This window comes from Pinus tabuliformis, chromosome 9 (genome assembly GCF_031772625.1).
Source record: "Pinus tabuliformis cultivar Carrire ecotype Pingquan chromosome 9, CPIR1, whole genome shotgun sequence".
NCBI classification, from domain to species: Eukaryota; Viridiplantae; Streptophyta; class Pinopsida; order Pinales; family Pinaceae; genus Pinus; species Pinus tabuliformis.
The window spans coordinates 1,243,814,160-1,243,842,138 of NC_142307.1; positions in this window are offsets into that span (position 1 = coordinate 1,243,814,160).

Below are 27,979 nucleotides of genomic sequence, written 5' to 3' on the forward strand. Positions count from 1 at the left end.
TTGCGATATTGCAATTTTACGATAGAGTGGCAAAGCGATAATGCGATATTGCAATAATGCGATATAGCGAGTTAGAAACCTTGCGATGTTGCGATTCTACGATGTTGCGATTCTGTGATGTTGCGATCTGCGATATTGCGAAGCAAATTGCAAAATCGCTTCATCGCAGATCTTTCGAGTTCGTTTTTCAAAAAAGTATTTTCCATAAACCGAGACCTGGTTATGCGCTTTAATGCTAATTAATAAGTTAGTTACCAGTCATTAATGGAATATGGTTTCATGCTTATCAAAGAGTCATTTCACATAAGGTGGTATATTTTATATGTCTTCAACATTTCAAACTTTCCCGTCACCTTTCCTTGTCATTATTCTCACTTCACTTGTAAATTGCAGGAACGAAGAGGAGAGAAATATATGAAGCAGTATGCAGGATATCATGGGAAAGAAAGGCAAAGCCCCGAGCTCTGAAGAGAAAGAAATGGCGCCCTTGTATTCAGACACTACCTGTAACAGAGACGTTGGTATTTCTTCTTGGGAAGGCATGTATAGTCTACTTGAGGAAGAGAATCCCAGAGTAATGGAGGTTGAGGCTACTGCAGGCTCACATGGTTCTTCCGAGGCATCCATTACAAAGCTAGCTTGTTCGTTTTGCACAGGATAGTGGCGAGGGCCAAAATTCTTCCATGGACGGACATGATTAAATGGATACTAGACAGCACTGATATCAGAAACATACAATTTAAAACTCAGGGTCAAGAGCTTATGGAATCATTATTTTCACAAAATTTGAGCTTTATATCTGCTAAAAGAAAAATGCACAAACGGTGAAAAACGCACAAAGGATGCCCGGATCAAGAAACAGAGGCAGTTTCCGATGCGCGATTAGTGCCTAGTGCTAATGACGCATCACTGAGCAAAACTTCTTGAAAAGGAAAGCTTCTAATTGCTCAGTCACCTGTAAGCCCAAAAATTTGTAAGAAAGCAACGATAGAGGTAAAAAGTAAAACTTGAATCCTAAAACCAGTGGTATTTGTCAGAAATATCTTCAAAATGGTATGTACATATAAACAACAATTACAAGCAGGCTGGAGACAGAAAGCTCAAGAAAAGGCAGAATCAATCGAAAGGTTAACCAAGTTGAATTGGGATTATTACTGGGCATACTTGGTAAAACCACACAGCCAGTGCATGACTCTCAAGTGTATCATCAATTCTGCTGAGAAGATGGCACCAGCTCTTGCCGATTCTGTTTTCATAGCACAGCTAAAATCAAAAGTCGTCCAGCCAACTCTTCTCAAGCAAATGCTGAACGCGTGCGATTTCAAGGAGCAGATACAGAAATAATTAGTTAGTAGTTTTAATTTTAGATTCAGTTTTAGTTTTAATTTTGCTTTATTTTTTCCTGAAATGAGGAGGGTCATTTACACTGTATCCTACATTTTTGTAATAAGTTATTTTTAGATCTATTTAGTAGTATTTAAACCCTTCTCATTCATTTAGAGAAGGGTGCTGAAATTTATCAAAAACTTATCCCCAGAACATGCACTTTTGTACCCTCCAAGGAGTTTTTGATGAATGAATGGAACAAGATTTATTGATATCTATATTTAATATCTACTACTGATGTTGCACTTTTGTACTCTTAGTGGACGTTGAATTAAGTGGAGATAAATCATTATCGCTTGAAGCTCATGAGTAGAACTAGTTATAAATGGTATTTCTATCTCTTAACTATTTCTGCCTTTGTGTTAAAAGTGATATTCATGTTCAACTATTTATATATTGATGCGTGAATGTCTGAGTTATCATTTGGCACTTTTGTATGGTAATAGCTATTTATTCATGCTTAGTGTATGAGTAGCTTATTATGCGATATGCCTTTCACAACTGTTTTGTCTAACTTTTTATACGAAGTGGTTCATCTTTATTGAATTCTTTTCTCATAATAGTTGAATGATCTTTATTACCAATTGTTATCTGAAATCATTTTAGATCGCATAACAGAAGGATTACACCCTGGGTTAGTGTAGACTTAGATGTTTCTGCTTATTAGAATACAATTTTCATGTTATTAGATTAGAGTTAGAATTAGAACATTTCACTTAGGAACTTTTAGAAGGGAAATATCAATTCTTCACACACACACACACACAAATTGGGAAACTGGTCCCATATCCTCAGTCGGACCCACTATACCAAACAGAAAAGAAGATGCTAACCAAGGTCCGGACTGGGTGGGTATCCCCCTTGTTGTAGACCCAATTTTCGGGGCTTCAACACCACCATACATGGGGATGTTGTAGACGATTCATGAATCATTGTCAACCACTTCCCATTCCTACTCTATCACCTATTGCAACCACTTCTAACATCGTATAAAAATGATTCCTTATCCATTAACACTGTACTCAATTCCTGAAATATCAATACCAAGTATGTGTGGTGAAGGCTAACCTCCATGAGAAAAATACCTACATGCAAGCAAGTTACCAAAAATTCAATAACGCGGGAGAGATATCCTAACAACAATAGGAGTTTCCAAGGGGACTACAAAAGAACACATAGCCATGATAAGCAGACAAAGTTTCCACAAATCCAGCATTGTTGGAGAAATATCCCACATGTGGCAAAGGAATGCCATAGAGGTTGCAAAAGAACATAGAGCCATAATAAATAGGATGAGAGTTCATATAAATAATGGTTGCTTCCATCTTAATGTGAAGGGATGTATTTTGGTTAACATGTGTGATTACATGGGGTGGGATAGCCATGCCAACCCCCCCCCCCCTTCAATGTGATGGGAGGTAGCATAGTGGAAAGCCCCCTGCCCCCCATACTTCTTTGGCACATATTCTGACACCCCATGTTACACGTCATTTTTTCACCATGACACTTTACTGTTAAAATGGATCTCTCACCATCCATAAACATGTTTCATTACACACCCTTAGAGGTCAAACAATTAAAAACCCTTGAAGAAGATGTGAATTATGGGTAAAATGGCCTTATAACTTGTTAAGTGTGACCTACGTGCTCTTTCTAGTCAGTTTCTACACATTTGCAGTTTCTCTCCTTGAAACCTACGTATAAATGTGCTCTGTCTTCCACTATAGACTGCACACATAACTCAAAGAAAACTACAAATAAAAAGTGAGTTCCAGAAGCCTTGTTGGATGAATATATCCCAACTAAAAGATTTTGGTTCATATTTATTTGAGCCATACCACTCAGATCATAGAGCTAATTACCTCTCATCAATTAACCATAATCCCCCAATTAGAGGATCTCATCCTTCTCTTTTGGATCTAAAACTTCTTTCTATTTTCCTATAAATTGACTATAGGCTAGAGGGATTGGGAGGTTCACAAAATATACACTTATGATGTTGGATTTAGTTTGGAATCCTAATCATCTAAGGAGATGGTTAGAGGAATTTGGGAGGAACCTCATGACATCAAGGCATAGGTTGTAAGGCTCTTATTTATCCTTGAATTAATACAAATGAATCTCTTTTTCCATTGTATTGTCTTACTAAAATGTTGAATGATTTATGTCTCTTTTGTTATTCATTAAGATCATTTCGATTTCTAATCTTCTTAATCATTAGATTAAGCTTGTTTGAATTGTTATGTTCCATATGCCTTTTATCTTTCTTATGTGTGTGATTGTAAGTCTCTTTTATCATTGAGAAGTTGCATCGAGACAAAGCAGGGATCTTCGTCAAGCATTTCACAAATAGGTAAGAAGCTTATTCTCCTACTCTTGTATTTACAATTCAAACAAAATATGCTTAGGGAAAGAGTTATTCAATTGTTTGTTTGTTTCTAGTTTTGTTTAGGATCTAGGGAGATCGCTCTTGTTAATAAGAGGGATTTATCTGCCTAAAAAGAGGAATAATATCACAAGTTTCACTCTCATTACCTATTAAGTAAATAACTGCCTATAACACAAAATTAGTTCAAATCAATTAGAATTTTATATTTTTTAGTGCTCTTACAACCTAAAGTAGCTTAAGTTGTAGGGCTTTGGAATAGGGAAGTTAGTAAACTTTCCAAAGCTACAAATAAATAATAGAATCTTGTGATAGGGAGAGAAATCCAATTATTTCAGTTTTTCTCTCGGAAGCTCTTATAACACATGAGTTGAGCACGAGATCATATCAGACATTGTGAAGTGAATGTGCCCACTTTATTGGCTATGATAGAGTGATTTGCATGTATTACAATGGTGTCGGAAGGTACTTGCGGTCACTTGAAAGTAAACCTCCAATTAATCATGTTGAGTAGATTTCAACAGGATTGAGATTTGTTACTCTGCCCTTGCGTGTGCATCTAGTTTACGTCTATCCCCCCAAGCATAATTGTTGTAGTTGGTAAGCTTAGTCACCATAATCCTAGGGATATTACCCAAGGTGACAGTAGAGGGAAGGTCCTATTGTACCTGGAACATACATTGGCTAGACTCACTTGGACTTTTTGGAGGGTAATATTTGCTTGAGATGGCATAAGTGAAGTTACTTTCCCCAAATCGTTTCATTAAGCAGGTTGTCAGTGTAACTAGTTTCAATCGCTCATATCTATAAAATTTTCACCTTGATCTCTTCGACATTGGATTTCAACACCAACTAGTTGATTTTGTTGTGAAAGGTAAGTTTGCATCGTTTAAATCCATAGATTTATTAGTGTGTGTTACTTTGTTTGTTTTTTACTTTTTAGAGGCTTTAGGTGTTATTTTCATAGTGTATGAATTATTAATTTAAGAATTCATCATGGCTAAATTAGTGAGGCAATCATGTAGAATTATCGGTAAACCGCCTGAATATACGCCAAGTCACCTAGAAAATATTAAAACTGAAAAATAAAAATTAAAAGGATTTGTGACTACAGAAGAACCTGAAACTTCTAGTATTCTATAATATGATATAACAAGCACTAAAGTGAATAAACTAGAAACATCTACTATTCTAGAACCCGAAGTAAAAAAATCTAAATTTGATCAACCTCAAACACTAGAATCAGACTTAGAAGTAACTGATCCAATAATTACTGAACTTATTTGAATAGAATCAGATACTGGAGATATTTCAGACTCACAAATGACTGAACCAAACATCAAAGAACCTGAGTCTGATGTTTCTAAACCTGAGTCATCTTCAACTGCGTTAGCCCGTACTCTTACTCCAAGTTCACCGCAACTAAAACTTATTGTTACTGATTGTCTACCTCCTAGTCTTATTAGTATTGAATAAATTAGCTCAGATGAAGAGGAAGAATCACCACATACACCAGTTTCTGCCAGTGATCAGACTGATATTCCAGAACTTCTCTTTTCTACTTTTCAACCTAACCCTTGGTATTTTATGCCCTTGAACTTTTTAGGTCAAGGAATTCCACGATACACTACTCCTTATTATATTGTACTAGGATTTGATATGTCTAGAATGACTTCTAGAGATATGTCATCAGATACTTCTATGTGTTTTACTTCTCTAGAATCAATTTTATATGGTGGCCCATCAGTCCCTCTTGGATATCAGTCTCTTTGTGGGACTCATTCAAGAGCTTATCCTTCAAATCAACCTTCAACTATGTCAACTTGTTTAATTGATTCTACTATCTAGGGCTTCACATCTAATCAATATGTAAATATGATTTCCAGCGTGTAGGTAATCCTCAAGTTAAGCCAACAAGCGGTTATTACCCACCTGAGGGGAACCATCGTATCCTCCTACTGGATGACAAACTTTATTTGGATATTACCCTACGGTTGGAGGGAAACCTCTCACTGGGAATTATCCAAGTTATGGTTAGATACCTCAAGCCGGTTTAGGCCAAACTGTTGTATCTCAACCATTATTGGTACTCCCTATCCTGGGATGAACACAATCTGGAATCATTCATATAATCAAAAGCCAATTCAAGTTACTCCTCAAGTGCCAATTTATCAACCTGTTGGACAACCTATTCAACAAATTCATGTTCAAGGAATTCCTATACTAGTCCAACAGTCTGTCTAGGGTAACCCATCAACACCTGTCCAACAACCACTCTAGTAGCCTATCTCAAGTTCTCCACAAACTCCAGTTTATTCTATTGTGGAAACAACTGTTCAAAATACAATTCTAAGTTCTCCATAAAATCCCATCCCAAGAGTATCATAGGTAATTATTCCAATTACTCAGGTTATTCTTTAGGAATCTTCTTCTCCAACCCTTTCTAAGATTCAGTCTATACCCCAAATTCCTGTAGTACAACCTAGTATACCATATATGTAGATGTTGTTTCAAGGACAGGCTTTTTAAGGTCAACCCCAGAGTCAATTTTTTCAAGGCCAACCTTTTCAAAGTCAATTCTTCCAAGGTCAACCTTTGTAGATTCAACCTTATCAAGGACATTTTATCCAAGGTCAAATGGGTCAGGGTCCTCCTTTCCAAAATCAACCATACCCCAGTCATACTTTTCAAGCACCAATTCAACCGCAATTTGGTATGGCTCATCCTGGATATCCTGGAGGTATGCAAATTCCAACTGCTCAGGCTATTCCAGGATATCTTGGGTATCCCCCTCTAGGAACAAGACTCATCCCTCAAGGTTATCAATACTTACAACATGATCCTAACCATCAACTACCATTTATTGCTACTTTGGATTTATTGGATCTATCTCATTTAACAAATGATCCCATTTTCTATCTACCGTTTTGGCTGAAAATGCCTACAAAGTTGCCTAATGACATTCCAAAATTTGAAGGTAAATCAGGAGAGGAACTGTTGTAGTGGCTACAACCACCCTCTAAAATTTTGGCCTACACCAATTCTAGAGCCTCCCTTGAAGAGTTCACTTTATGACTGCACACACTCGGGTTCACTCCGTGAGCTCGTATGAGTCCTTACATCCACCTTGCTTGTTCATTGCATTCAAGTCTCTGCATGTTGATGTCTAACTCATGCTTACGACTATGTTCTAGTTATGATTAAATTCTTCGCTTCGTATGTGCTTGTTGTATTCGCTATGAAAGCATTTATCGCACTCACACACAGAGTCACATTCACTGCTGCACAAGCATCGTCTCGATCAATGAACGAGAAATCATGAGTGTCATGCTTGTCTCTTACACCGTCGTTCAGTCTTGTTGAACATATGTGTTTGGATGGTTTGGTCATTTCATCGTAAAGTCATACGAGTTGGTGTCGTATGATCAACTATGCATCTTTTGATTGTTCACACACTTATCCATTTTTGCTGAAGGTTCTGACGACCTGACTCCCCTCTAACAGTCGGACCATCACCCTACCATCGACTCAATCGACTGTCAACCAGAACAATGCAGAAGAACCAAGGTAGTATTTTCAAGCTACATTGCCTGCAATCAATCCAATCAACTCTCATGCTGGTCACCCGGATAGTCGAACCCAACAGTCAACCTAGGATTGACTCCCCTCAAAAATTGCGCAGATGCCACTGACCTCACCCACTCAACTGAATGAGGAAATTACCTAGATGGGTTGGACAAACACCAAGTTCCCATCCCTGTCTCCCTCAAAAAATTTCACAGTTTTCCCAGTCAGTCATCCCGACAATCGACCAACTGCTCATCTCAGAAATTGTGTAGTGTTCATGAGCAGGCCTTCTACTGCCCATCGGTCAACTCAACTCACAAATTTTATAGAGATGATCAATAGGCTGGCCTGCCAGCCTCAATGCAGTTTTCCTTGGCAAGTAGCCCCTAGAAATAGAGTGCCATTTCCCTCTAGGAATTGCATAGTTTCTACTGTTAGTCTCCCAGGTATCCAACTAGTAGTTCCCTCTGGGAATTGTGAATTTCTGGCTGCCAGTGACCCCAGCAACCAACTGGAAGTTCCCTCTGGGAATTGCGTAGTTCTGGCTGTGAGTGACTCGGGCAATTCCCAAAAAAACTGCGCAATCCCTGCCTATTGACCCTTAATGCAGCTTGGCTCATTCCTCTAGAAAATTGTGCAAATCTGGTTGTCCAACCCCGCTCCTTGTTCATTCTGAAAAATGAGTAGAGCATGCCTACCTTACCTTCCAACAGCCTAGACTGTTCCTCCAAAAATTTGTGTAATTTTGCCTCCCAGCTGAGCAAGACCTTGCAGACAGTTATTGTCGACTAAGATCACCTGTCTCCATCTCTCAGTGACCCTTCTAAAATTTCATTAGCAATTTCCCGGAGCCATCATCCCACATCACAACCTTGCTGCCTCTCCTCATCACCTACACCCGAATGATCATGTGTCATGGTAGACTAGGAGGTTTTGGATTTCATGTCATCTCATCATGAGTGACTATAGGTACAAGTACACTAATGAACATGGCAAGACAACGAATGGGATGAACGAATAGAGCACATGTAGAATGACAAGTTCACCAATGGAAAAACGAACGAAGGATGTGACGTAGATGAATGCGTCGAAAAAGCACCTTCACGAACAGATGAGTCTGTCAAGTCTTCCAACATGTAAGAAAGGAATAACATGCTAAAGCTTCATCAAGCAAACCAAGGACCATCGAAGACTCCACGCGCTTCGCCATGCGAAGGTGAAGCTATGATACACCATGAAGACATCCATCACCCAACGACATTATAGCTCGACATGCACTCCAGCAATAGCACGAATTTACCAGCATTGTCATGTCAAGTCATGTCGAGTCACGTCGTAAGTCATGTCACCCACATCCTCATTATGGGCTTGTTATCAATCAATGTGATGTAACATGGAAGTCCGAGAGACCCACTTGTTGAACAAAGAGTCATGTAAGTCAAAGAGTCATGGAATTCAAATGGTCATGAGGGTAGTCGAATGGCCACAAGGGTCAGTTTCACCCTTGGCTATAAATACCCCCTCATTTGTACATCAAAGGACTTTTCACCTCAGCTCCTCCAACATAGCCAAGAGAGTCTGTAATCTTTTCTTTGAGGAGTAAGTAGTGACTCCAACAACCCGCTGATGGGGTTAGTGATGTATGGTGTAATGATGTGTCTTGGAACTTTCACTTAATTTAGAAGCTTGTTAACAGGCCAGCACATTTTCGCACATGTATTGTATTTGTTGTAAGACTGATCTTTAACACTTGTAATTCATGTTGCTTCAACATGTGTTCTACATCTGAACTGATTCATTTGTTGTAATGCATAATCTATTAATGGAAATGTGTTCTATATGCTGTTAATGTTGTCTTGTCCATGTCGACTGCTCTGTCGAACATCAAACAGTACTTTCACATGAACGTTTCTGTAACAATCGTTGCACTCGTTCGAACTGATCCGGGAGTTTTGTACGTGTTATCTTACCCTGTACGTTGTGACTACCACATCTGAGTCGACTACTCCACCAGAAGCTATGTATGTTCTTTTGTGTTGTGTGTTCTCAGCCGAGTTGGGACTGATCCCTTTCAACCTGAAACTCACCTTCACTCTCTTCCCCTCATAGTGAAAGAACCATTGACACAAGTACACTTACACTCACTAGAAAAGCGAACCTCACTTCCCAAAGACAAAGCAGACCAATCTCTTGTGCTAACAAGCAAGAGTTGAGGCAAATCCTTAAGAGAATGGCAACCAGGCAATCATACCAGATGGGACTCCCACACCAAACAGTGTGAGGTCTAGTTGGGAATTCATACTGGGGTGATCCCCTAAATGTTGGTGGCTCCAACACAATCAACATTTCTGGCGCTAGAAGGAGGGCAGCCATTTGTACATGGCTAAAATTCCCCTCACACTCACTTATCCACCATCTGGTCAAGGTAGTAACCCGCACCCCCTCTCTCACGACTCTGCATTTGGTTACTCCTCACCTCCCAAAATTGAATAGGGGATTTCATATCAACACCTTCGCTTTTTCCATCCCATCACTCGCTAGTTCAAGAAAGAATTCATGTTGGTCCCAAGAGTATAACATCTTCCACACACATCTAAGAAGCCAAAATCCACTCCCATAGGAGTTGTTGTATCATCGGTGGAAGAAGCAGTCCTTTCTACTCTTGAAGGTTTGGAAGAAGCTATTGAAGATGGAGAGGAACCTCCAATCTTCCTTGAGGATGAACAAGGAACTCTTGTGATCTTGGGATTGAACTACGGTATAGGAGGAGGAGGGGAAGGTAGCGGAGGAGGTGGAGGCGGAGACAAACCGACAGACTTAGACTCGAAACCATCAGACTCTAAGGGAGAGGAAGAGGATGAAGAAGATGAAGAGATGGCTAACCCAAATCTTGAATGAATGACTCAGGGACCATTGGCTCTGCTGGATGTTCTACAGAAGGTGTGGAAGTGAGTAGAGATAATGAACATCAATTTTAACCCTAATAGCGTGGTGAAGGCAGAAGACCACTTAGACAATTTCTACCTACAGTTGCAGACCCTTGAGGTACGTTATGATGATGTAGCATGTAGATTGTTTCCATGTACCTTGGATGGCCACACAGCTTCTTGCTATCACAGCCTTCCACCCAACTCCATACAGAACTAGGGTTCTTTCAAATGTATGTTCCTTGAAAAGTTTGTTGATGACAATACCCCAACCATGCTACTCAAAGGATTGTGAAGCCTCAAGATGGAGGGAAAGGAGAAAGTGAAGGACTTCAATCAGATGTTTATGCATATTTTGAACAAGTTTGTAGCAGACACAAAACCTCATGACTCCATCATTGTCGATTATTACACGTCTGCACTACCATCCACCATTACGCAGTTCGTCAAGTGAGCTGCAAAGACAACACTTTTAGAAAGCTGTGAAGAGGCTATTATTGTTGAAAAGGACTTACATGCCATTGGAGTCATCAAGGATGACGAATCAACAAAAGACTCCAAGGATGCGAGAAGAAAGCCCCAAGAAATAATGAGTAAGGGTAGATTCAAGGAAACAACTGATAATGAGACCCTCACTTGCCTTGTCAAGAACTTGACCACCAAAATGTATGAACTCAAGCAACGAAAGACAGACACATTCGTGATCCGAATAGAAAATGGCATCAACCCATGGTATTCATCCACCCATGTTATTCATCCACCCATGGAATTTACCCATGGTATTGTAAGTCACATCCACCCATGGTATTCATTCACCCATGGAATTGACTTGTGGTATTGTGACATCCATCCATGGTATTCATTCACCCATGGAATTGACCCATGGTATTGTAACTGAAAAAGACTATAAGTAACAAGTCGCATTTTGTAAAAGGACAGTTTGTACACCACAATGTATATTTTATAGTTATTCTTCGTTTTTAATAAAAAAGTTCTTTGTGGTTTTGTTTATTGGGAATTCTCCTATTCTTCATCTATCATTTCAATTTTTCAGATCTCGAGGCCCTCCCCCAAAGACCCGGATCAGTGGTATCATAGCAGGTTATGATTCCATGGGAATGAGGGTTTGATGCATATTTCAGTTTCAAAATTTGCAGCAATATTCAACAAACTTTAGGCATGTGCTACGTCCTCCACAAAGCATTTTCTTGGGCCAAGCGGGAAGAATTTTTATTTTTTCATTTTTTTGGAGGAATGTTTTTGGGTGGCGAGTTTGGAGACAAAATATGAAAAAATTTGTGCAAATTTTACAAAAAAAAATAACATATTTTTTGAATCAGTGATCGGAGAATCCACAATTTTAACATCTTTATACCAACGTTTCAAATCCCAAGTGGGATCCATCATCAGGGTGGGATCCATCATCATTGGGATTCTTCAACCCTGATGATGGATCCCACTTGGGATTTGAAACGTTGGTATAAAGATGTTAAAACTGTGGATTCTCCGATCACTGATTCAAAAGACACTAGCCACAGATCTCTTAAATCCAAAATAACATATTCTTAAAGACATATTTGGGCACTGCAACCCCAATCACATATGTCCATAAGCCAATGGCTTATAAGTCCCTAAAAGTGCTGTTTTATACCCTAAAGGAGCAAGGTCAGCTAATTACATCATCTCCCAGAAGTTCTCCATGAAAAACCACTCAGAACTGGTCAAAACTGGACCATACAGACTGCTCAATGCTAAGGGTGTGATGCATCTCACCTACCACATGCAAAAAGTGTGATGCATACTACAAATCCCTTCTGTAGGGTGCGATGAGCGAGATCAGACGAATGGCAGAAGCAGTTTGCTAGGTGCAAACCCAAAGAATCTTCTAGAAGCTGCTCATTCAACACTTGCCTCTCTTAATTTGCTCAGGGATGAGTAAGAGATCATGAAATCTCCAAGTGGAACCAAGAACTGTCAGAGGGATGACACTAATCAAAATCCCAGAAGCTGACTCACCCACCTGCAAATATCTATATATGGATCCCTCATCTTAGAGATCCAAAGGCTGGAGGCTGGAATTGTGTATTGTGTAAGGAAGTGTTGTTGGTTTCTCTGTGCAACATTGTATTTTTGGGTGATCTAAGCTTTTCATGAGGTGAAGAGGGCTTTCATGCTGAGAGGATGGTGCTAGGTCAGACCAATGGGTTGTAATCCTCTCTTCTACTACTTTTATCAATAAAGCTATTTGAGTTTTCCTCCATATTCTTGTGTATCTCTGAATCTTGTATTGATATATGCATTTGTATGGTTAATATACATATGATCCTATATTGTTTATGGTTACAGATCTCTATGCTTTGATGGTATTATGCTGCTTTGACTCTACAAGTGCTCTTTGAAGCAGGATAAGTAAGGAAAGAGTGGTGAAGTTCTGTCAAAGGGGAAAGGAAACAAGCAAGGAGCCAAGTGAAAGACTGAGGTTGGTACTCTCTGCTTCTTTCTCATCTATCTCTCATAAAGGAAAATATGAGTGACTTTAGTTTGTTTGTTTCTAAGATAGCTACCCATCTTAGTGGGACTAGCAGCTCTGAATGGACACTAGTTTTCCCGATAACAAAATGGCGACTCCGCTAGGGAAAATAGTTTGATTTCTTGTTTATATTTGTTTTCTTTATAAACTACAGACGGAGCCTAAAGTTAAGCCAACTAGCCTTCGAACTACATTTGCTATGCAAGTGCAAAGTAGATCAACACTGCCTCAGTCTATCTCCAGGTTTTGTTTATAAACTTAACAACTGACTTGCAAACATCCTAAGTGCCCTGGTGGTAGCTTAAGTAATCTCATTAGATCAGCCCCTATACTTTGTGTTTACTGACTATCATTAGCTCAGCCTAAATCCCTGAACTAAGCTGCAAACTATGACCGAAGGCCAAGTCAAAGTCTCATCCCTGGACCATCGCACTATCTCCTTTTGACAGTCTAGATGCATCACACCTCCTATGTGCAGTATGTGGGATGCATCCCTGTTTCCTTGTGTTACAGGTGCAATGATCAGATAAGACTGTTTCTACCTCCATATTTTGGTTTTTCTTCATTGTCTTCAGCTTTATTCTGGAGTTTTGCTGTCTGTGATCAGTATACCACTGTTGAAACTCCCTTCCTTTGCATTATTCAGTCTCCATTGTACAAAGAATTGTGAATGTTTTTATGTATTTTTTGCCATTTACAGTTCTCCTTTACAAAAAAGTAGCTTAACCGAACTGTCGTCATTTGATTTGGAAGTGTCACAAGTGTCGTTTTCATTCAAAGAAAATAATCCTACTCTTTTTTATGGTTGATTACATTGTTATGCTTGTATTTGATTTGAATTAATAGTATTTCAAGTGTCGAAAGCAGTTTTCAAATTGAAGTTGAACGTGTCACTCTTAGCCTTCCTTTCGTTTTTTAAATTCGAAATCACAAAGTGTCGTCTTAGCCTTCCTTTCGTTTTTTGAATTCGAAATTGCAAAGTAGTCTTCCTTTCATTTTTTCAATTCAAAATCACAAAGTGTCGTCTTAGTCTTCCTTTTGTTTTTTGGATTTGAAATTGCAAAGTGTCCTCTTCGTCTTCCTTTTTTTTTTTTTTTTTAATTGTTAGTACTGTCGCTTTGAAAGAAAAGATAGTTCAGATTTGTACTTAGCATTCTTTTTGTCATTCACACATTAAGAAAGCGGAAAACAAATACATGCATGTGCATTTGCATTTAGACTGCTTGTTGATTTTGATTTAGGATAGTGCATCTAGTGTGTGCTCTCTGCTCTATGTTGAAAGAATTTCACTCCTTTTTCCTTAGTAGCTATGATTTTCATTGCAAAAAGAAGAGTAAAAGACTATTTATCATCTTAAATTGCATATTTAGGAGTTGTATATATACATCACATGGTGAACCTTAAAGGCAAACTTCTTAACAAAGATCAACTGTAAAATAAATTCAATGAACATAAAAATGCTTTGGAACCTAATGCAAAATGTTTAGAAGTCTAGGCTAGAGATGTATTCTGGCATCGTAAAGCGTGGTAACTATTGCTTTCATTGTAGGTTGGGTGACTCCTCCTCCTTGAGACGACAAGTGCTAGTATGGACTTGTGCTCCCACGTACCATCGAGTATATATTGGGAGACCACAATAGGCCATATCCTTTATCCTTAGGAAGTCGTGTATGCCGCCCTATCGATCGCAATGCACTGAACACAACATTAGGGAAGATTGACTGCCATACCATAAAAAGTATTTTGTAGTTTTGCAATTGGTTTGGTAATCCTTCTGTCTAGATTTCCAGAGTAGTCACTTTCTTTCCTTTTTAGACTCCCTAAAGGAAAAGGTCCATCTGAGCACTTGTCACTTTAGGCTCATTAAAAATTCAAGGTGACTAGAGTCATCTTTAGCTTTTTCTCAACTCTTAAAAATTGAAAAAGCAAGTTGTGTCAAAGTGTCATAAAATTTATTTTAATCGGAATAACGTCACTGTTCCCTCATTGGTCTTAGGTTGAGAAAATGGAGTCCACCAATCAAGGATTTCCCCTTGGGGGAAATCCTAGTCCCTTCTCCTCTTGGGGAGATGTTGGTGCACCTCATATGGCCACATTGTCCCTTCTAGGACTGACAATTGGCCTCCCAGTATGGCTTTTCTCGACCTCTGTCGTTCAAAAACACCATGATTCCTAAGCAATCAAATCAGCAACCGGATGATGCTAGAGTTACCCCCAACCTTCTACTTCATTTGTTTCTCCCTCTCCTTCTTGCTCTTCACTTGGTGAAGCTAGTAAATCTAAAAACCAAGTAACTGAGAAGAAGAAGAAGCCAACGATGAAAGGGGGCAACCATACATCGTCTGGCGAAAATCCACACACTGTACCGTCCAAACCTAAATCTCCATGTTTCATTTGCAAAGGGGACCACTATCATCGAGATTGTCCTTGCATCCCACGGATCTTAAGGGACTGGTCTCCTCGTTTGCACAATCCGTTGTCATCAACCTCTGATGATCATGTTGGGAGTACACCGTCAACTAGTGAAAACGAAGTCAATGGATAGAAAGGAAGATCTAAATTTCCTTGTAGACTGTGTGAAGGCAATCATGCCCTCCACTATTGTCCCTTCCCAGACGAAGCTAAAAGATTCTTGGATAACCATCCTACATCACCGCAACGACTTCCTCTTGGATACAAGAAACCCTTGCCGAGTCCATCGCTAGTTGAAAATCCGACTAACACACTTTTGTTGTCGGTCGAAGCACCTATCATTGAACATAAACCCTCTGAGTCCACATCGAACCAAAGTCAACAAGTCAAGACGACAGTCGAGCCAGTCTTGTCTTCAAAGGATCCACCTTCAGATGATACCATCACCCAAGAGAATGAGAACGACACCCTTCAAATTCTTTTCGTAAACACAGACTTTGATGAACATGGGGGCAATCTACCCATTCCTTTACTGCAGGAAGGAATTTCGTCAGAGATTTATCCGGTTGTTTATTCTGTCCCACTTCCAAGCAACCTTGTCATTTCCTTCGAATGGAATCTACTAGGCAGACCCCACCTACCATCTAATGTACTATTCTGAATCATATTGCAAACTTACAGAATGGTCATGGTTGGTACCATCATAGATGAAGGGGCTTCTGTGAGTATCCTTTCCTCAACTACTTGGAAAGCGCTTGGTTCGCCATCGCTTCTGCCTGAGATGTGAAATCTGATAGGTTTCGACAAAGGAACCACTCAACCATTAGGGATCCTTCCAAGTTTGCTTATAACTTTGAGAAGGAAAACTGTATACCTGAACGTAATGGTAGTCCAAGGACCTTTAGATTACAATCTACTCCTTAGGCGTGACTACATTTATAGCATGGGAGCTATTTTTTCCTCACTCTTTCGAGTGATGTGTTTTCCACATGAAGGCAAAGTGGTCCAGCTCGTAGACCAGCTTTCATTCCCCGGCTCACACATAGCTAATAGTCAAATGCCATCACTAACCAGTATTTTTGCATAAGGAATGTCTCATCAATCTCCAGTCCATCCACCTAATGAGCGCGAGTGATTCGGTGATTGTGATTGAAACCCAGGAGGCATGTGCCCTGGTCTGCTTTGGCAGGAAAACCCCAATTATAAGGTATGTTTCTTTGTAGGAATATGACTATTCTAACACACCCGTCCATTTAGGAAAAATGGGATTAGACTGGAATAAGATTCCTCCATGAGAAGGTAGGCCTTTCTCGACAGAGCCAAGGAAGTGTTTTGTCTGCAAATTGAATGGTAACCTGGAAACTCTACTTCGTTATACCTGGGGGCATGCAAACCTTTTTGCATGAAAGTGAAAAGTGACCATTTATTTTCTTAGTTTGTAGGTTCTTAACCCTTTAAACTCGTAGGATTGGTCATTCCTAGATTACATAATGAAAGGATCCGGAGCAAAGTTTCGAATGGGGCAAGCTCCCTAAAAATGAACCTATCGATGAGACATCCTTATTATACGACTGACACGAGCAGTTTTACACAAAGTTCAAGCTCGTTAAAAAATAAACCTAACAATGAGCATATGTTCCACTAGAGTTTAAGCTCATTAAAAAATGAACCCACCTCTAGTAAATAACCATTGCGATCGCATTATTATCAGCTTTTGAGCCTTGGTCGTGTTCTTACCATCACCTCCACTCTTTTTTAGCCGATCATACGCCTCCATTTGATTGTTTACCCCTTTTGAGGAACAACTGCGATGAGTGATCCTATTAGCCACCTTCTTTACACTTTCGTGATTGAAAAAGTTCCAAACCTTACCTGGAACTAGCTGCTATCTAAAAACATCACTCATTCCTCAAAAAACGAGTCTCCTTTAAGCTCTTTTCATCTAACTCATAAAATATGAAAAGATTGCCGAGCAATTGGCCTCTCCATCTCGTTAAAGTGATCGGAAGTGCTATCCCTCCTCTAGATTTTAATATTTTTTGACCTGAGGGATCATTACACAAAAGGATCGAGTCCTTGTCTTGTTCGGCTCATTAAAGCTATCGAAAATTCATCCCTTTCGTATTATTTTACACCTTTTCGGACTTAAGGGATTACATTATGAAAAAGGAATACTGGAGTTTCCTTTCCGTCCTTTTCCAGACTCTCTAAAACTGAAAGGGACCAAGTTATCTTTGTCGTTAAACTCATTAAAACAATAGCAACAAACTTGTCCATGCAGGCAAGGGTGAGTTTCACTGTCGCTAGGCTCGTTAAAAAATAGCGACGGGTTTGCTCGAAGGGCAAATTATAGAACAAGCATATGTTATCCTCCTCAAGATTGACAAAAATAAAGAGGTACTAGTTAGAAATGACTGGGGAAAAGTTGGGAAGAAAACTTGAAGAAACTTTATTGGTAGCAGGTCGCTCTTGAACATGACACTTTCACTCCATCACCATGATTGAGTTGGGTTGGGTTATTCTATTCACCGGTCATATCACCATTGGTCCACCGTACCAACCATTTTTGGGGTTAACGCTACCAATCCATTTCAGTGTCACGGATATGTTCAAGAGAATTCTCTCAGATAATTCACCAACCCAGCTTGTGTCTCACCTGCTGCAATACCTTCACGCTTCATTCTTTCATGACCGCCACCCTAAACCTTGTAACATCAGATCATTTTCACCTCCACAAAATCATTTGCTCCATTTCGTGTCATAGATGTGGGATTCATTAAGGCCCTCCTACGACAAGTCACTTCTTGTCGACATCAACTCATTATCCAAGAAGTCGACTTGGGAACAACCCTTTCAGTACTTTGAAGCTTGCATGCCTCAATGGCAAGTTTCTCACTTCTGGCAACAGGTTTACATCAATGGCTTTCGACCGAAAGATTTTGCGTGATGTTCGACATCGACTCATGTATTCACACCATGTGAATTGTACTACAGTACCTTGAGGGTCATCATCATCATCAGTGATTCCTCTCGCGCCTGTTAATAGCTTACATCATTGGTTGGTAATCAGGCGATTTCTTTCCATGTTCGACATCAGAACATCTTTTCACATCGACCGGCTTGTACTTCGGGTGAAGATTGAATGAGTTTTGAAGACCTCAGATCTAGTTTCATCCATCCAGGCTGCGATATATTCAGGAAAATAAAGACATTAAATGTACATCATTGCTGCACAGATAGTCATCAAAACCAAAGGATGATGGCTCTACCAGAATCATCAGTTTGCCACGCAGACGATTGTCTGTCCTATGAACATGAAAATGAATTTATAAAGTTGAGCATGGGAATGCCCGCCTCAACTAGATCATGAAAATATTATGAATATAATGTATTGTATTTTTTCCTATTACAGGTCACCTTCTGGTTCGAAAAACCTCGGATCCTCATGATAAAGCATTTCACCCGACATAAAAAAGATTTATGACCTCATGCTTTAGGGGGCAACTGTTATAAACATATTTGGGCACTGCAACCCCAATCACATATGTCCATAAACCAAGGGCTTATAAGTCCCTAAAAATGTTTTTTCATACCCTAAAGGAGCAAGGTAAGCTGATTACATCATCTCCCAGAAGTTCTCCATGAAAAACTACTCAGAACTGGTCAAAACTGGACCATACAGACTGCTCAGTGCTAAGGGTGTGATGCATCTCACTTGCCACATGAAAAAAGTGTGATGCATACTGGAAAGCCCTTCTGTAGGGTACGATGAGCGAGAGCAGACAAATGGCAGAAGCAGTTTGCTAGGTGGAAACCCAGAGAATCTTCTAGAAGTTGCTCATTTGACACTTGCCTCTCTGAATTCGCCCAGGGATGAGTAAGAGATCATGAAATCTCCAAGTGGAACCAAGAACTATCAGAGGGATGACACTAATCAAAATCCCAGAAGCTGAATCACCCACCTACAAACATCTATATATGGATCCCTCATCTTCGAGATCCAAAGGCTGGAATTTTGTATTTTGTAAGGAAGTGCTATTGGTTTCTCTGTGCAACATTGTATTATTGGGTGATCTAAGCTTTTCATGAGGTGAAGAGGGCTTTCATGCTGGGAGGATGGCGTTGGGTCAGACCAATGGGCTGTAATCCTTTCTTCTACTACTTCTATTAATAAATCTATTTTACTTTTCCTCCATATTGTTGTGTATCTCTGAATCTTGTATTGATATATGCATTTGTATGGTTAATATACATCTGATCCTATATTATTTATGGTTATAGATCTCTATGCTTTGATGGTATTATGTTGCTTTGACTCTACAGGGGCTCTTTGAAGCAGGATAAGTAAGGAAAGAGTGGTGAAGTTCTGTCAAAGGGGAAGGAAACAAGCAAGGAGCCAAGCGAAAGACTGAGGTTGGTACTCTCTACTTCTTTCTCATTTATCTCTCATAAAGGAAAACACGAGTGACTTTAATTTGTTTATTTCTAAGATAGCTACCCGTCTTAGTGGGACTAGCAACTTTGAATGGACACTATTTTTCATGATAACACATATCTGGATTCCTTGTGGGAAAATACCCAAATTCAAAAAAAAATCAGTTGAATCGGAGTCGAGATGAGTGAGATATCACTTATTTAAAATCAACTACGTTGTAGAATTTTTTATGATGACAACTAGTCGATGGTGACTCTCCTATCATTTTTTTTTAGTTTCTATGATGAATTTCATAACATTGATTCCATATCTGAGCTCCTCTTGAAAAAAAACCCAATTTCAAAAAGAAAATGGGTCGAATTGGAGTTCGGATGTGGGAGATATCGCTGATTTAGAATCAGCTATTTTTTCATCATTTTTGTGACGGCGGAACAGTTGCAGTGCAAATATGAGATTCCAAAGTGTCCAGATAAGGCTTTCCATCACATTGGAAGATGAAAAATGGTCTTTATGTTTCCAAAAATAGGTTATAATAAATATTCTGAGTTATATTGACTGAGCTATCTCCATTTTAATTATGGAGCAACATTTGGAGTGGGTTCCCTTTGGAGATATGCCCTCCCACCCCGCTTTAGTAGGCACTTGCTTCACATTCATTAGTTTCAGCATAGAAGCATTTGGCTTGGGTTCTTTGGAGACATGCCCTCCCCAGGATATGTAGGCACCTGCTACTTCATCAACAACCAACATCATGGTTATGGGTCAACCGCACAAAATCCTTGTCATCGAAGTCCATTTGTTAGGCCACACACTGTTAGCATCATAGTTGGTCACAAGCATTATAGGGTATCTCTATCCTCAGATCTTTGCTTTTCATGGTTATGGTTCATCCACAAACCCACACTTCATCGAAGTCCATTTGCTAGGCCGCACACTGTCAGTATCACAGTTGGTCACAAGCATTACAGGGTATCTCTATCCTCGAATCTTTGTTCATCATGGTTATGTGTCATCCAAAAACCCACACTTCATCGAAGTCCATTTTCTAGGCCACACACTGTCAATATCACAGTTGGTCACAAGCATTATAAGGTATCTCTCTCCTTGGATCTTCATTCATCATGGTTATGGTTTAAGCACATAAAACCCTTCTCTTCAGTGGCTTTTCATATTCAACAAAGGTTTTGCAAGAGGGAACTTCACGCAATGCAGACCATTGCTTCTTAAGGAGGGAGGAATGATCCAAATAGAAAATGGCATCAACCCATGGTATTCATCCACCCATTTTATTCATCCACCCATGTAATTTACCCATGGTATTGTAAGTGACATCCACCCATGGTATTCATTCACCCATGGTATTTGCCCATGGTATTGTGACATACACCCATGGTATTCATTAACCAATGGAATCAACCTGTGGTATTGTGACATCCACCCATGGTATTCATTCACCCATGGAATTGACTCGTGGTATTGTAATTGAAAAAGACTATAAGTAACAATTCGCATTTTGTAAAAGGACAGTTTTTCCGCCACAATGTAGCTTTTACAGTTATTCTCTGTTTTTAATTAAAAAAATCTTTGTGGTTTTGTTTATTGGGGACTCTCCTATTCTTCTTCTATCATTTCAATTTTTCAAATCTCGGGGGCCTCCCCCTAAGATCCAGATCAATTTGTGAGCAGTCATCCGCCCAGATAGAGATAGGCAAGTAGTTCTTCAAGTAGCTCATCAAGCAACAACCGGTTCAACTCCAAATTTGTGCAGAAGCATATGTTCCAACTCAATCAATGTGCTGATCCTAATTTCCATTCCTTCCACAAAGAGTTTCATCCTGAGAAATCTTGTTCAGATTGGAAGTGAGTTGTTACCTCTTTCTAAAGTCATACACTCGATGTGGATGGCAACATACATGAGAAGCCAGAAGACATAGATGATAATGAAGAGGTTGCACCTAATGAAGCACCAAGTTATGGGCATGTGGTGAATACATATCAGTGCTCGCAAGTAATCTCGAAGATGAACACCGAGAAGTAGCCCCAAAAATAAAATGAATGTTACAATCTTAGAAGTAAAGGGGCTCCCCCTACACTTGGGGAAATGCAAGAGAAAGTGAGACAACTGATAAAGAAGGTTGATCCACCAGCTGCCTCCAAGAAACAAATACAAAGCAAGTTCGGGAAGACAATGATGGATAAGAATACATCCATGAGTAGCAAGTTGCAGAACACTCCGCCGGATAACACGAGCATCCGTTCCACCCTGGAAACCTCGGTGATTCTACCACCTCTGGATTACAACATAGTCGACGATATGAAGAAAACTCGACCAAACATCATTTTTTTCGAGTTAGCCAAATTTTAGAGTCAACGAGATATCCTACCACGCGCATTGGGACAAACAGCAATAGACAACGCGACCTCCACCAGCAAGGGAGCGAGAACACCTCCCATATAACTATTTACTATGCTCAATACACTCCAGATGGAAGAAGAAAAATCAGGTTGCCCCCCATTCCTGCTTTCATTTGAGGTTTTCAACTACAATGTTCACAACTGCTTGGTTGATTTTGGCGCGGCAACCAACGTCATGCTGCTCTCCATTTCTAAGAAGATCAATGCACGATGGAGAGAAACATCAGTGAGAATCATTCGACTTGATAGAACATCAGTACTAGCCATTGGTGAACTTCAAGATGTGATCATATGATTATCTCACAACAGTCGAATTCACCAATGCATCAACATAGTTGTTGTGGACATTGGCCTCCTACTCAACAGAGATTGGTCCAGCAATCTAGATGGATATTTTGCTACAGACTGGTCTCACATGTTGCTTCCATACAAGGGCAGATGTAACCAAATCTGAGTGTTATCCGAGAATGTCACCCCCCTTAACAACGAGAATGAACCGTTGGCCTTCACAGAACTCATGTTTGGAAACAGCCTCCTGGAAAAGACACTGGAGTGTTATCTTGCATGGGAAACTCCAACCTCATCAGACAAGTAGTTGGGACTCCTTCCTCACGCAATTGATGATAACGAAACTTGTACAGTTTGTTTTTTTGATAGTAGCAACAATAGTAGTAGCAACAATATCATTACGCCAAATGGTTCATGTAGAGACGAGCTATGGGATATGAGCCTTGATAAGTTCGGGACACATGATGACCTAAAGACCAAGTGTATCTCAGTCATCCAAAATAATGGGCAATGCATGATTTCGAGCTTTCTGAAGTTCGAAGGCACAAACAATGATGCTGAGTATGAAGCACTCATACTAAACACACAAAGGACCAATGCTACGAAAGGAAAAAGCAACCAAGGAACCCACCACGATCCAAAGATGGCCAATCTCAGCACACGCTACACACTACAGCACTGACAAATCATCGATTTCTTGATTGAAAAGTACCGGGATGGGTCTGCACGAGTAGATGATGACCTGAGTACACACTGCACATGAGAAATCAAACATGGGATTCTAGGTAAAGGAGGAGACAAGCTATTGCATCAATGAATAGGTAACAAATACATGTTGTTCTCACTCCTTTCACCGAAAAGATTGAATAACAGTTTAAGTGTTTGGATTACTTGGAATGTTCGTCATCATACTTGGTTTTATAATGTAAATCCTCCATGTAACAAATATCGGAAAATTCACTTACGAATTTACTTCAAAAACTTGAATCCTTCCTGGAATAAAAACAACTACTCTGTGTGATCATCCGAGCCCATGTTGCAAACAGTACCTAAAATACTGGTGCTGTCTTCACTTTAACGTTTTCTGGAATGACACTAGGTTCCGGTAGCAAAGGCCAGTGGACTTGCACTGGTCTACAAGAAGCTTGACTCACACATGTATCACTTTCAATCACTAGGTAGGAGGATTGACAACCCTCCTTCCAATGGCCAAGATCTCAAACATTATTTTCAACAGATTGGGCCGTGCTCGTGCCATGTACATAGTCTACGTGCTACTTGTTGTTTCATTTCATTTGTTTTGCTTATTGTCTTTTCTTTCGCTTTGTTTGTTTCTGCTTACTATATTTGTTCACGTTCATTTTGTTAGTTTGATATATTACTATTTTTGTTTCCATAAATAAGTGCTACCAACTACTGCGTTATAGATTTTGAATAGAGTATGTTGTTGAAATTTGAAGAGACTTGCAACACTGCAGCACTTGGCCAGTCTTGTGTATGTTTTCTCTGTGCTTGGTTACAACCTTCGGCCGATGAAGTCCTAAAGGAAAATACGAACCATCTATAAGGGAAGATTTGGTCCAACCGTGAACTTGTGTCCACAATGGGAAGCCCCATACCTATACTCATCCTTCTACTCTATGTGTTTAAGCTAATCCAACTAGTAGAAATGGAGAAGGGGAAAATCTAAACGAGAAAACCTATGTCAGAGGTCTTACATTTTTCTCTAAAGGAACAACCTCTTCTGCTCTCAATAATTTGGTATCCGTCTTCTACCCATAAATAAATAAGTGCCTATGCACAATCCTCTTGAAAAATACAAAGGCGAAAGAAGAGAAAGGCTTCCTGCACAGAGAGGTGAAGCTTGCAACTCCATCGGGGTACTGACCAGGCTCGATGGAAATGGAGCAATGTGTGTGTTCCTACATGACTCCATCGAGGTACTGTCCAAGCTTGTTGGCAGTGGAGAAAAACCAAACATGAAAACTTATACTCTGAAAATCTTCAACACGCGAGCTAAACTACCCTTCCCAAATTCGAAAAACTGAGATCTAAGCTGAACTTTTGATTATGTTCAACTGAGTTGGAAAAAGGTGAACCATGTATGTCCATGGGGTAAGTGGGGAAACTAAATTAACCACACAACAATTCAATACTCCCCGAAATACCAAGGCCCTGTGCTAGTAGTGAACTGAAACAGAGAAGTTGGAGTTCTACCAGTGTGTTGCCAAGTGTTTTAGCGGCTACAAACACCCTCTAAAATTTTGGCCTGCACCAATTTTGGAGCCTCCCTTGAAGAGTCCACTTGATGACTGCACACACTCAAGTTCACTCCGTGAGCTCGCATGAGTCGTTACATCCACCTTGCTTGTTCATTGTATTCAAGTCTCTGCATGATGATGTCTAAGTCATGATTGCAACCATGTTCTGGTTATGTTTAAAGTCTTCGCTTCATATGTGCTTGTTGTATTCACTATGAAAGCATGTATCACACTCATAGATGGAGTCACATTCACTGTTGCACAAGCGTCGTCTCGATTTTAATGAACGAGCAATCATGAGTGTCATGCTTATCACTTACACAATCGATCATTCTTGTTGAACATATGTGTCTCAATGGTCTGGTCATTTCGTCGTCAAGTCATATGAGTGTGTGTCATATGATCACCTATGCATCTTTCGATTATTCACACACTTAGCCATTTTTGCTGAAGGTTCTAACGACCTGACTCCCCTATGACAACCAGAAAATCACCCTGCCATTGACTCGATCAACTGTCAACTAGAACAAATCGAAAGCAAAAAGCTATATTTTCAAGCTGCGCTGCTCGCATGCAATCCAATCAACTCTCATGCTGGTCACCTGGACAGTCGGACCCAATAGTCACCCCGGGACTGACTCCCCTCAAAAATTGTGCAGAGACCAGTAACCTCACCCACTCAACTGATTGAGGAAATTGCGTAGATAGGCCAGATAGACAACAAGTGCCCATCCATGTCTCCCTCAGAAAATTGCACAGTTTTCCTAGTCAGTCATCCTGACAGTCGACCAACTGTTCATCTTAGAAATTGCGTAGTGTTCATGAGCAGGCCTTCTACTGCCCATTAGTCAGCTCAGCTCAGAAATTGTGTAGAGATGATCAGAAGGTCAACCTCCATGCAATTTTCCTTGCCATGCAGGCCCTAGCAGCAGACTGCCAGTTCCCTCTCGGAATTGCGCAGTTTCTACTGCTAGTCTCCCAGGTAGCCAACTAGCAATCCCTATGTTAATTGCATAGTTCTGGCTGCGAGTGACCCCAATAGCCAACTAGAGGTTCCCTCTGGGAATTACACAGTTCTGGTTGCCAGTGACCTAGGCAGTTCCCCAAAAAAACCACGCAATCCCTACTTGCTGACCCTTCATGCAATCCAACCTGTTCCTTTGGAAAATTGAGCAAATCTAGTTGTTCGACCCCACTACCCATACGTTTTAAAAAATGTGTAGAGCATGCCTGCCTTGCCTTCCAGTAACCCCTATTGTTCCTCCCAAAATTTGCACAATTTTTCCTCCCATCTGAGCCAAACTTTGCAGACAGTCATTGTCGACTTAGGTCACCTGTCTCCATCTCTTGGTGACTCTTGCACAATTTTCATCAGCAGTTGCCCAGAGCCATCATCCCACATCATAGCCTTGCTACCTCTCTGGTTAACCTGCACCCGAATGATCATGTGTCATGGTAGACTAGGAGGTTTTGGATTTGATGTCATCTTATAATGAGTGACTCCAGCTACAGGTACACCAATGAACATGGCAAGACGATGAATTTGATGAACGAACAAAGCACATGTAGAATCACAAGTTCACCAATGGACTAACAAACAAAGCATGCGAAGTAAACGAACATGACAAACAAGTACCTTCGGGAACAGATGAGCCTGTCAAGTCTTCCAACATGCAAGCAAGGAATAACATCCTAAAGCTTCATCAAGCGAACCAAGGACCATCAAAGAATCCACACATTTCGCCATGTGAAGGTGAAGCTATGATACACCATGAAGACATCCATCACCCAACAACATTATAGCTTGACATGCACTCCAGCAGTAGCCCAAATGTACTAGTATTGTCATGTCAAGTCATGATGAGTCACATCATGAGTAATGTCGCCCACATCCTCACTATGGGATTGTTGTCAATCAATGTGATGTAATGTGGAAGTCAAAGAGACCCACTTGTTGAAAAAAGAGTCATCTAAGTTGAAGAGTCATGGAAGTCAAACAGTCATGAGGGTAGTTGAACAACCACAAAGGTCAGTTTCATCATTGGTTATAAATACCCCTCATTTGTACATGAAAGGACTTTTCACCTCAGCTCCTCCCACATAGCCAAGAGAGTCTGTAATATTTTCTTTGAGGAGTAAGGAGTGGCTCCAATGCTCTGCTGACGGGGTTAGTGATGTATGGTGTAACGATGTGTCTTGGAACTTTTGCTTAATTTAGAAGTCTGTTAACAAACCACCGCGTTTTTACACATGTATTGTATTTGTTGTAAGACTGATCTTTAACACTTTTAATGCCTGTTTCTTTAACCTATGTTCTACATTTGAATTGATTCATTTGTTGTAATGCATAAGCTATTAATGGAAATGTGTTGTATATGATGGCAATGTTATCCCATCCGTGTCGACTGCTCAGCCGGACATCAAACGGAACTTTCACATGAACCTTGCTATAACGACCATTGCACTCGTTCAAACAGATCTGCAAGTTTTGTATGTGATATCTTACCTTGTACGTTGTGACTACTGCATCCAAGTGGACTGCTCTGCTGGAAGCTGTGTATGTCCTTTTGTGTTGTGTGTTCCTAGCCGAGTTGGGACTGATTCCTTCCAACATGGAATTCAACTTCACTTTCTTCCCCTCACAATGAAAGAACCATTGACACAAGTACACTTACACTCACCAAGCACGCGGACCTCACTTCCTAAAGGCAAAGCAAACCACTCTCTTGTGCTGACAAGCAAGAGTTGAGGAAAATCCTTAAGACAATGGTAACTGGGCCATCATACCGGATGGGACTCTCACACCAAATGGTGTGAGGTATAGTTGGGAATTCATACCGGGGTGATCTTGTTATAGCAACATTGACCACTCTTGGTAGATCTAATGATTTGATTATGGCCTAGGGCATCCCTTCCTTCCAGACATGGTCCAAAATCTAAAAAAATAATGTTTTATTCCCTATACGCTACTTTTCCCTCTGATAAAAGCGTGTACACACGGGTCAGCATATACCCAACCCGCTTACATATGTTAAAACACTTAAAAAAAAAAATTCCATAATTTTGGGCGGAGTTCACAGGTTTTACCTGTTACACACCTCCTATTGCCCGTGGCCCAACTATTTCCCAACTGAAAAAACTAATTTGGAGAAGTATAAATAAAGCTCCATGGGAAGGCCTTAAGGGAGAAGATATGAGATATTGATACTATAGTGATATTATCCCAGATCGAGTATGAAAAAATCCCTTTTCCTCCTGCACTCCCCAAAGCTTCAGGAAACCCTTGTTTCCTTGTTGGAGATATCCTTCATCTTTCTTGAAGATATCCTTGTATTGGTGATGGAGGAAGATTGCTGAGGCCGGGAAAGGACA